At 40.7% G+C, this 12,683-nt stretch overlaps 1 pseudogene; it reads right to left on the minus strand.

Annotated features, from left to right (window-relative positions):
* Positions 1–406: 406 nt before the first annotated feature.
* LOC102474142 (WW domain-binding protein 11 pseudogene) lies at positions 407–1,550 on the minus strand (annotated as a pseudogene).
* Between the last annotated feature and the right edge of the window lie 11,133 nt (positions 1,551–12,683).

The raw sequence follows: 12,683 nt of genomic DNA on the forward strand, positions 1-12,683 counted from the left end.
TTCATGGCCTGTATGATTCCTTCAGTAGCTGCAATTAAAGAGTGTAAGGTGGAATCAAGTACACAAAAAGAGAGTCAAAACAATAAGTACCCAAGATCTCCCTGATCACAATAAGTACTTAAGATCCCCCTGATCTCCAAAGAACTGGAGGAGGGGAAGAAATGGGATGAAAATGGTGGTGTGAAAATGAATGGATGTTAGCAGCACTGCTTCAATAACCAATCTATTTAATGAAATATCCTCCCCTATATGCAGTAAAACCAGAACAAGGCTAAATTTAGGATATTCTCTGAACTGAAATTAGAAAATACCCTCACAGTGGAAATAGCTCTTTCAACTGAAGTTAATAAGAGCCTCTTTTCCAGGAACCTCTGTTGGGAACAGAAGCCTGTTCTGGCATCAGAAGTTATTGCAGTAGCCCTTCCATCCCTTTCATGAAAGCTCCATAAACATCATCTATAATTTGTACTGAGACAACAGAAGGACCAGATTTGGGGGCTGCTTTGGCAAGAAACACAGAAGAATCATTCTCTGACTTGCTTTGGGAATAACTGTAGCCTCTTTATTTTCCCAAAGCACCCTCAATGCAGTGAGCACAAATCGAGTCATCTCAGCCGTGGGGTTAGTGATCTGTGGGTTGGCACTGATAGTTGCATGGCCTTCTTCTCAATGGTGGCTACTGTTGTATCATCCACCTTGGGTTGCTTAATTAAGTTGGGTGGGGCACTTAAAACCCTTGGGTTGGGCAAGGGAGCTGGTGGGAAAAGCCCAGGTGGGGCATGTCCGAGAGGAGGCAGCAAAGGCGGGAGCATTATGCCAGGACGAGGCAAAGTGATACCTGAACGTGGAGGGGGAGGTAACCTTTGTTGGGATATTTGAGGAGGAGGGTCTGGAAGCACACCTGAAAGTGGTCCTGGAGCGGGGCCAGAAGGCTGGCCTGGTGGTGGTTCTGGAAGTAAAAGTTGGGGTAAAGGTCCTTGGAGCCCTGGCATTCCAGGTGGTCTCAGGAATAGAGGAGCTCTGATAGAGGCCCAAGAGGAAAGCCTGTGGGTGGCCCAGAAGGCTGTAAATGTGGAGCAGGAGGAGGTCCAAGAGGAGGTGGTCCTGGCATGGAAGGTGCCTGTATCTGAGGAGGAGGAATAGACTGTGGGGGAGCCTGCTGTTGTGAAGAAAAGTGGTTGTGTCATTAGAATGAGATGCCTTTTTATGCTGTTTTTGCCACTGCTTTTTTGCTTCAGAATCATCAGAATCACCATCATAATCATCTGAAAATCCCTCTACTTCTCATCTCTCCTCTGGGATGTCCTGCCCGGCCTTTTGAAGCATCATAGCTTAAAGAACAGTCAGCTCCTTCATGTTCTTCTTTTTCTCCCTTGTTTTCTAGGTCTATCTGCATATCATATGCTCAGACCTGACTTTTTTTTCATTATTTTCTCTTTTGCTGTTATCTGATACACAAATTCATCCCCCTCACTTTCTCCATCTGATCTATCAGTGTCACTGTGTGAGAGGGAGGAGGGGTTCTTCCTGGGTTGCTGTGGACTCACCATGATGGTAAGGCCTCTATTTTCCTCAATGCCATTCTTAAAGGAGAGAGTGGTAAGTGTCTTTCAAGGTTTGTGCTCTCTTTATAGGAACCATAACATCTTTTTTCATTCTTTTTTTTTTTTAACTCCTCATCACCATGTGCATCCGTTCACACACGGATGGTTATGTTGATTGCCCATCTACAGGCTTCTTTTGCATTTGGGACACTAAGCAGTAGTGGAGTGGGGCAGGGGGCATACATGGCAAGGCTGGGGCTCTGAGTCATAGAGGCCATGGCCACACCTGGAAAATTTATCCCCGTGGTAGACAGTGGACAGACACATACACAAGATGCACATTATAGTCAGTTTTCACTCCTAGTAACTCAACAAGGTCCTTTGTACCTTGAGAGGCCTGATGAGGCACAGACAGTAAACTATAAGACTGGAAGGGACTGGAGAAGTGCAGAGTGAGGTGTGAATAAAGGGCTCTGGGGAGTGAAAGGAAGGAAAACTTCCCTTTAGATGGTGAGAAACTCCTTCCAGACAGCCTGGGACCTGTGTCCTTCCCTATGCCTTGATTTTGGAATGACTGAGTCTGGGGTAGGTTGGTGTGGACTGAACACAGAGTGACACAGCCATAAACTCCATCATCAGGCCTGGTCCAGGTCAAGGGAGGTACCCAGTTTAGGGATGGCCTCAGTGTCTGTAACAATAGATACCTCTCTGCCAGCCAAGGTTCCTCCATGACCAGAGGCCTCTGCTGAAATTTCTATCCTGCGTAAGTAGTTCCCCACCCCATTTATAGACTTTGCAAAATGTGAATGATATGCCTGCGGTTGATTCCCCAGCAGCCCTCATTTGTAATGTGTACATCCAGATTTATAGAATGGGGAAAATAAGGAAATGTTGGGGCCTCTATTCCTCAAATTCAGAGGAGCACATTCATTCTAGTAACTTGCATTTAAATGAAAAGCTTAGAGAGCATGTTAACTTTAAAACTACATTCCGTAGGCTTTTCTGTGCAAATATAGAGGTCCCAGAGAAAAGTTGACTCTCACACAATACTGCTTTTTACTATTAAGTATGCCAAGGCCTTCCAATTGTCAAAAAAAAAAAAAAGTTATTTGTGTTATAGCTGAAGTTCTTTATGAGCCACTGGCTAGCATAAATATTTAGCTTTTTCTTAAGGCGGCCCCTTTTTTTCTCCCTTAAGACACAAACTCATTCTGGATACAATGTGTGTGTAAGTTATGTTTGCAGTAGGCTTTTTCATAGTCAGTACACAACAAATAATATCACACAAGCACTAAAGACTGACAGAGTATTTTGTTAGTTTTTAATTTTTTTTTTATTTTGTGTTTTGCCAGTATTTGTTGAGTACTGTCCAAAATTGATGACTGTGTTGAAAAACTGTGATACATATATACTACGAAATATTACTCAGTCATAAGAAACAATGAGAACCTATTATTTGATTCAAAGTGGATGAATATAGAAGATATAATTTTAAGTGAAGTGAGCCAGACTTTGAAAGATACAACCTGTATATCCCCACTCAATATGGAGTAAATGTTTGCACTCTGGCAGAATGGGAAAATCCAAAGATATGATAGTACAGAGGATAAGTATAGATAGCAGAGACTGTAAGGGAGGGGAGTGGGCAGTAGAGAATGGAGTGGGAGGGAGCGGGTGGGAGGGAGAAAGAGAAGAAATATTTAACAAAGAATGTAAATTTCTCAGTGAAAAATCTGTTTTGTAATTTTTGCTTTATAAAAAAAATACTGACTTACATTTTTAAAAAATAATTATTTATTTTATCTATTCATTCAATTATTTCTTAATTTGACCCAGAGAGAGACACAGAGGGTGAGAGTGAGAGAGAGAGGAAGTGAGAAAGCAAGCCACCAGATTCAGGACTTGAACCCTGGTCAGCCATGTGGGAGTGTCCAGAGCCTTAACCACCACACCATCTGCTGGTCCCCCGCTGACTTACATTTGACCTGCAGTTTCTAACTGAAATTTCTGACACAGATAAAGTCCCTCTGGGAAGAGCAAAAACTGGGCCAGCAACACAGTGAGTTCACTTTTCAGCTCTTCTAGACCTCCCTTCTGATGCTGGCTCACAGTGAACCTTGAGTGGGCTGAGGTACCACTATGTGGCTCACTGGAGAAGAATTACTGTCAGATCTAAATGAATCATGGAGGGTAAAGAAAACAAAGACACTTTAGCGTTTACATGTTTAAGACACCACTAAGCTAGTCTTTACTCCCGTAAGCTATATGGCGGTCCCTAAGGATTAGGGCCCTAGCCAGAACTCTCGTAAAATTCTGGTCCTGGAGATAGCCTCTCAGTTTATTAGCAAAGCCCTTCACTTCACTTAAGGAAGAAGGAAGCCAGACAGGCCAGTACTTTCTTTTTGGGGGGAGATTTTTGCTATAGGGCACATGCACTTGCCAGACAGACAGAGAGAGACAGAGACAGAAAGCGAGAAATCCCCCCCCGGGGGGGGGATGGTCACGCCGCAATCCCTTCTCCTCCATTCTCCTCTCGGGATCTTGGGCACGCACGCACACGCGCCCGGTTTGAGTTTTAAGCCACCGGGTCCGGGATGTGAACCGTGGTTGACTACGTGGGAGTCCAGCGACATAGCCATTACGCTAACTGAAAGTGCCCCAGGCCAGTACTTTCTATGTGAAAGTACACACGTATATCACCACTCTCTTCTCTTCTCACTTCTTTCTATATTTGTTTTATTCTCAGCTGAGAACAACTTATATCCTAGCCACATGATGAAAGAAAGATGTCATAAATAATCCAGATGGCAAATAATGAGTTCATGAGAAATTAAAAACTACTATTCTCATGCTTTATTTTTTTTTAGAGAGATATTCGCTATAAGGCACATGCACTTGCTGGAGTGACAGAGAGAGACAGATAGAAAGTGAGAAGTCACTCCCCGGGATGGGGAATGACCACGTTGCAATCTCTTCTCCTCCAGTCTCCTCTCGGGATTTTGGGCATGCATACACACATTCTGGTGTGAATTTTAAGCCACTGGGTCTGGGACTTGAACCATGGTCGGCCATGTTAGAGTCCAGCGATGTAACCATTACACCATCTGCTGGTCCCCCTTTTTCACAGTAACGTTGACAAGCTTTGTTTTCTTGTTCCTATTATTTTCATCAAGTCTCTAATTAAACAGAGGTTGGTCTACTATCCTATGAGGCTTTCCTGTTCCTCTCATGACACATGTAGCTGCTTTCCTTGACCTTGCCAAGTACTACCTTTCCTTAGACTTTGGTAGTTTCTGGTTCATCTACCTAGAACATTCTTCCCCAGATCTGTCCTTATGTACAGCTATTCACACAACCACTTCTCAGCAAAAACAGCACCTCTTCCTATAGACTGCATTGACTGTTTGGAGGACACTGCCTCCTCCTCTGTCTATTCCTTCATTCTGTTTTTTCGTTATTTTCTGTTCTTTGCAACAATGATCACTTTTTTTTTTTTTTGGAGAGATTTTCACTGTAGGGTGCATGCGCTCGCCAGACAGACAGAGACATAGAGACAGAAAGCGAGAAATCACCCCCCAGGGGGGATGGTCACGCCGCAATCCCTTCTCCTCCATTCTCCTCTCGGGATCTTGGGCACGCATGCACATGTGCCCGGCGTGAGTTTTAAGCCACCGGGTCCGGGACACGAACCGCGGTTGACTACGTGGGAGTCCAGTGACATAGCCATTACGCTAACTGCTGGTTCCAACAATATCACTTTCTCATATCACTCATTTATAGGTAGACTTTTTCTTGACCCCCCCTCAGGAGAAACTAAGATCCGTAAGAGCAAGGATAGGGTCTTATCTATTCCTACAGTAGAAACTGTAGCATATAATACAGAGCCCAGCTCACAGGAGAAGCTCAATTGTTGTAGTTAATCAAGAGATGCATGGAGGGATGGATGCATGGATCAAAACTCCCGTTTATTCAAGATGTATCATATTAGGTAATGTGACAGAATCTTTACAGAGCACCTGCCATTCTTGTGAAAACTCAGCACAGAACCACTTATATGGCTTCACAAATACAGAAAAGGAAACTCAGACACCAGAAAATAACTAGCCAAAGGCCACATCAGGACTGCCTATTGCATTCAGGATCCAAAACTTCCCCACATCAGCCCCTAAACAGTCACCATTTACTTTTCAGAACTGCCTGCCCCAAGTACTCAGTAACTACTAATTCACAGTATCCTTTGAAATAGTGGAAGAAAAAAACTTAAAAATCAAAAGAACTCAAGACTAAACAAAGAACTGAATGAAACCATTTCACAGATATATAAAAGTGAATTTGCAAAGTTATTAACAGATATTCTTTATAAAAATAACTTAAAGAGGTGAGGAGATGATATTAAATTTCCACACAAAACTTAAAGCACAGTCTGGAAAACTAGATGTCTGTAAGTAGGGAAAGTCTGCTTCCAAGAGGAGATGCCCAGTATTGCATCTAAACCAGCGACTGCGTTAAGTTAGCACAGAAGCACACATGTGATTCTGTTAGCCTCCTGAAGATGGAGACAGAGGAGAAGGGGAAGAAGAAAGAGGAGAAGCAGGAAGTTGCTACACACAAGTTACAGATGCTGGGAACCACTTAGTGAGACTGTTGTTTCCTGTTTCCATACCACGTTGCCTCATTCCTTCATTCCTGAGAGGGTTGAAATGCCTCTCAAGAGAACAGGCAGAGGAGACCTGGATGTTCATCTCCAAAGTGATCATCATCACATCGGACTGAACAGTCCACCCAGCTGCCTCACTGTGAAGCTGGTCTTTATGCTGGCTATCCTCCTCCTGTATGGCTAAGCAGGTTAGCTCTATGCAACGTGGGCTGCCTCTGTACTGGGGGTTGTTAGCTGAGTCCCTGAGGAAGAATTCCTGGTCCTCCAGACCCAGTACAGATCAGCTCCAGTGCAGAGGGTATGGAAGTCATAGACCTAAGGATCAGCATCTACTCCAGACAACCAGTGAGGTAGTTTCTCCACCTGGGCTTTGCCCCCATATTGGAGCTGCATGTAGTGTCTCATTGGCATTCAGAGTGTCCCACCATGGTCACTGTTACCACGAACATCAGGATGTGTCTTGGAAATGAATCTTGGAATTAGATATTTCAGTAGGGCAAGGGAATGATATGAATGATGGCTCCATGGCCTCCTGAAGGAGGCCCTCATGGGATATCCTTAATCGTGGGAAGAAACAAGAAGTTTCCCATGAGATAAAGCTCAGGCTGCAGGTTGTGACCCAGTGTCTTATGCCATGTCAGGGCTCGCTGCATTTGCAGAGTTGATCTGAGCTCTTTTGTAAGGCCTATTAGCTCCCATTGCCTTCATGTGCAAAGCAGACTGTGAGGAAGGACTCTGAAGTCTGTGTATTGCAATAAAGATCCAACAGAATGAAAAGCCCTGGTGGCCAGCAGCTGATCAGCACTTGTATGGCACAAATGTAACACGCTTTGTGCCATTTACCTGGCATATTTATATGACTTCCTCATTTGTTCCTGAAGTACATGCAGATGGGAGAAAAAGGTGATGTGCTTACAGACAGCTAACTAAAGCACTGTAAAGCTAAGAGCAAACCCAGGTCCCATGAATCCAAGCTCTGAGTTCTTAATCCTCTACTTCAGTGGTGGCCACATAAAACTACTTCATGAACAAGAAGTTGTTTTCTGTTCCTTGTTGTAGATGAGATTTGGAGTCAAAGAGCTAGGAGACAATATTCTATACTCAATTTACCAAAAATACTTGGAAATGCAATTTCACACTTTGAATGATAACAGAGAAACTTCTCATGACTTCAGATCAAGAAAGTACTAGTAATGTTTAATATTGCAGTGACTCAGAGAATCTCATTTCTCAAGCATCCTCTTTAACCAAGGTTGCATGGGTTTTGTCTCTACAGGGTTGGAGAGGGTAGAGGTGGACGTGGCAGAGCTTAAAGGAAACACAGAGTATGAGTTGCTCTCCAAGAATTCAAATCTTAGATCTTTCATCATACTGTTTCTGAATCTAAATTTCTACTAGATGAAGGGTGATGACAAAAATCAAATGTATACCCAAATGGGTTTCTTGCATTTTGTAATGAACCCATTTCCACATGTTTTCCTCTCAGATTCTGGCTTCCAATTTCTCTAGGATCCAGTTGTTACAAAGCTGTATCCTGAAGGATCTACAACTGGATACAAAAAATTTCTTCAAGAGTTCATACCAGATAATGCCACAGCAAATGATGGATTTAAACAATATTTTCTCAAGCAATCAAATGAAATTCTAGAGTGATAATGGTAGTTTTGATGTCTTCTTTTGTGCTTTTAAAACCTATTGACCATGGGTGAGTTAACTCAGAATATGTCACTAATAATGCCAAAAGAACTGGTTAAGAGTTTTACCTTATATTGGCTAAGTTGACTGTGTGGTTAGTCCAATAATGTCTTTGACATCAGGAAAGTTTTCTAAGACATCATTATTTATTTATCACTTCATTCTGTGATTCATCAGAAAACAGTAAGTGGATAAGGCAAGACACTTTTCTGAATTTCCTGGTTTGACTTATATAGACACACACACACACACACACACACACACACACACTTTTTAATCAATTAGAAAGACAAAAAGATCCTATTCTCAGTAGTCCCCTCACCTCTAAAGCAGATGTCAAAGAAACTTAAACACATGTGCATGCACACATACATACACACACACACCACACACAAAGTGGTCAGAAGATGACAAAGTGCTTACATCGCTAGACTCCCACATGGCTGACTATGGTTCAAGTCTTGAACCCAGTGACTTGAAAATCACACAGGGAATGTGCGCATGCTTGCCCAAGATCTCACTTTCCCTGTCACTGTCTCTGTCTCTCTCTCTGATGAGCAAGCACATGCATCCCAAGGCAAAAACCTCTAAGACAACAACAACAACAACATATAGTAAAACATTTTAAAGTATTTTTGGAGCTTTCAGAAAATGTCATTAGAGCAAGATTCTATACATTTTGAACCTATGAATTTAAGTATGAACTTTAAGAGGAGAATGGAGGAGAAGGTATTGTGGTGTGGCCATCTCCTTTGGGGATTATTTTTCACGTTCTGTCTCTCTGTCTTGCTCTGTCTCTCCTGTGAGCACACACTCCCTAGAGGAAAACTTTCTGCATTAAAAAAAAGATCTGGAGATTTTCTGCTGAGACTTCCCCCTCCAGATTAATTTCTAGTGGGAAAGGCACACCCCCAGGCCCATCCTGTGATGGATACTAAACTTGAGCTGTGAAATACTGCTTTCCTTGACCAAAAATGGATATTGCCTGCTGAGACTTCCCCCCTCCAGATTCATAGTAGGTAGGACTACCACTTCTCCTTCTCTCCATTTCTCTCTGTCTCTTTCCATCAAACTGTGTCTCCCTGTGACTTTTAACTTTTTTCTTTTTCAATTTTTTAAAGGTAAAGTATTCCCAAGCCCTTTCTTTATTGTGCTAATTGGTCCCTTTCCCCAGTTCATTTAGGAAATCTGAGCTATGAAATATTGCTTTAAAATCTAATGTTTTTTCCTTCTCCTTTTTCATTTTATGTTTTCTTCTTCTTTCCTCTTTTCTAATTCTTTTCCTTTTCCTTTATCTTTATTTATTAGCTGCTCAGCTAACTGTCTAGACAGGTACAAGCGAACAGGAGTGAAACATCGGAATATAATTAGGGTCATAAAATTCTTCTATTTCCACTGACTATGATGCACAAAGAGTGAAAATGGAACAGATTTTCCACTGACTCTGATGCACAAAGAGTGAAAATGGAACGGAAGAGAGATTGCATATCACCTCCTTCTGCATGCCTCTGAACGCTCAGATTGAACTTCAAGAATTAAGAAGAAACGTACTATCTATCAGATGACTAAAAATCACCACAAGGTCACAAGAAATATGGGAACGCAAGAAAATTCCTCTCCTCCAAGGGAAAAGAATAATTCCTCTTCATCTTCAGACAGTACAATGACACTCATGGAAATGTCTGATAAATAATTTAGAATATTCATAGTGATAAAAACTAACAGAGATGGAAGAGAAGAGAGACAATGAACTGCAGAAGAGGCAGGAGAAAGGACCCAGTGAGTTCCAGGAGGTGAGGAAATTCTTGCAAGATCTAAAAGAGGAAATACACACTCTAAAAAATTATCAAATGGACCTGTCAGAGATGAAAACTATAATACAGGAAGTCAAAACCTCCCTCGAAAGTATTAAAAGCAGACTGGCTCACACATAAAATCAAATCTCTGATGTAGAAAGTAGAATTGTTGGCCTAGAAAAATCCACCACTAAGATTGAGACAATTGCCCCCCCCAAATGATAATAATATATGAGAAATACTAGATACCATCAAATGTCCAAACATCTGGATAATTGCTGTTCCAGAAAGCAAAGAGACTCATAAAGGAATTGAAAATCTATTCAATAAAACCCTGAAAGAAAATTTCCAAACCTAGAAAGGCATTTAAAGATCCAGTCTCAAGAAAGACAAAGGACCCCAAATAGAATCAATGCAAGAAGATCTTCTCCAAGACACATTATAGCCAGATTGACCAAAACCACATACAAAGACAAGATACTAAGATTGGCAAGAGAGAAATAGCAAGTTACCTACAAAGGCTATCCTATGAGGCTAACAGCAGACCTCTTATCAGAAACAATGTGAGTGAGGAAAGAATGGGAAAATATACTCAACGTGTTAGGGAAAAGCAATTTCAACCAAGAATATTGTACCCGGCAAGATTATCCTTCATAAGGGAAGAAAAGACAAGGACATTCTCAGATAAACAAAATCTGAAAGAATGTACCAACACCAGGCCAGATTTCCAAGAAGTTCTCAAGGGAGTGCTATAACAGGAATATTGAATACAGACACACAGAAATAAGAGTTCAAAATCTAGAAAAATGGTCAACTTAATTGTAGGGACAAGCCTGGAGTTGAATATTATATCCCAGAATTTAATCGGGAAGATCGAACCACAATAGTAGATTAAGTATATGAGACTGAACCGGTTAGACAGAACTTTATGACTTTTGACTAAAACATTGCTGATTTTCTCCTAGACTTTGCTGTCCAGTTTTAGGGATTTTTGTCCTGTCTTGATCTGCCAATAGGTTTGTGTATCAGCTTTTTGAACAGAATCCTAACCTGTTTCCTGACTTGAAGTTTTAAGCAAAATTTCTTAGCATTTCTTTGATTTATTAAAGCTAAAACTGCTTTTCTTGAAATTAAAAAATATTTCTTGCTTTCTATCTCTCTATTTCTCTCTGTCTGTCTGGCAAGCGCATGCGCCCTATAGCAAAAACCTCTCTAAAAAAAAATAAAAGAAGAAAAAAATACTTATTTAATGAACATAGTAAACTATATAGCATCGCTAGGTGTAACTTACAGTATATTAATTCTTCTCAGAGTTTCACGCCTAAAGTCAGACATGTATTCACAGATATGCATATACCAGATGAACTTGCTATTGAAAGTAGTTAGATTATTTAAGAAATTTTGTAAATCAATAAAATGTGGGGAGAAAAGGAATGGAAAACAACTGTAGACACCTGAGATAGTGTGGGAGGAGGGTGAGAAATGGCAGAAGGTGAGAAATAGGTATAAAAAATATGTATATATATGTGAATATATATATACATATGTGTGTGTGTGTGTGTGTATATATATATATATAAAACTAGAAATGGAAAATTATTGACTATGCAGTATATTCTGGATGGGAAATCGCATTGTGTATGCTGTGATGATGGTCAGAGAATGAATGTAAATTAATTAATTAATTTAAAAAAATGTTTCAGAAGAAAATTACAGGGCATTTGTAACTAGATTTTAGCTTTGTTCATATTTTTAGTTTAAGGTATTTTGTGAATCAATAAAATATGAAAAAATGTTTAGTATGGAAAGGAGAGAGGAGAAAGGGGAAGGAAAAAACAAATAAAAGTATGCTTAATGGACAAAAAAAATGAGAAGATATTTGCTCATAAGTTATAAAGTAATATCTTTGGTTTGACGGACATGTATAGTAGTTTTGCTGGAAAAAGAGAAGTACATTGTAAAGGTGTGATTAAATGTACAAAATGAATTAATTAAATAAATCTGTTAGTATAAATGATTGGGTATCTTGGACTATTTAACTAATAAGTGTAGATCATGGACATGAAACCACCTGTCTGAAGGAATTGCTTAAAACAAAACAAAACAACTAATATTGGGTATTTCTTTCTACTTACAGATATACGTTGGTAAGTTTCTTTTCCTAGCATTCACTACACAAAAATTGCATTTCACTCATCCATAGAATAAAACCATGAAACATACCAAAAAGCACAAAGATAAAAATGAAGCTCCCCTACGGGAACTCTGATACTTGCTGGGACATGAATGAATCCTCAGAGCACATTGCTAAGTTAGACAGGGAAGACAAACACTGTAGGATTCCACGCAACCAAGAGCCCAGAGAAGCAAAATTCAGAGAAATTGAAAGTGAAACGGTGGTTTTGAGGGGTTGGGTACAGAGTAAAATGCGAATTTGTGGTCTAATGGGAAGTTTCTGTTTTACAAGATAAGAAAGATCTGGAATTTATTTGTGTAACAATGTGAATGTACACACAGAGAGCTTAGTTCTCTTTCCCACTCTACAAGTCAGTAGGTGAAAAAGCTGAGGAGTGGGATACTAAGGGGAAAAAAACCTGAATCCAAGAAGACTGATGCCAGTGGCAAGGTTAAAAAAGGAGACCCCCAAGGCTAAAAAGCCCAAAAAGGGGAAGCCCCACTGCAGCTGAAACCTGGTACTAGTCCAGGACATCAGCGGATACCCCCAATCTGCCATGTATTCCAGGAAGGCCATATACAAGAGGAAATACTCAGCCACTAAATCTAGGAATGAATAGAAAAAGAAGAAGATTCTTGCCACTGTCACAAAACCAGTCAGTGGGAACAAGAATGGTGGTACCCAGGTGGTTAAACTTCACAAAATGCCTAGGAATTATCCTACTGAAGCTATGCCTTGAAAGCTGTTGAGCCATGGCAAAAACCCCTTCAGTCAGCATGTGAGAAAGCTGCAAGTTAGTATCACCCCTGAGACCA

The sequence above is a fragment of the Tupaia chinensis genome, unplaced genomic scaffold (genome assembly GCF_000334495.1).
Source record: "Tupaia chinensis unplaced genomic scaffold, TupChi_1.0 Scaffold000502_1, whole genome shotgun sequence".
Classification (NCBI taxonomy): Eukaryota; Metazoa; Chordata; class Mammalia; order Scandentia; family Tupaiidae; genus Tupaia; species Tupaia belangeri.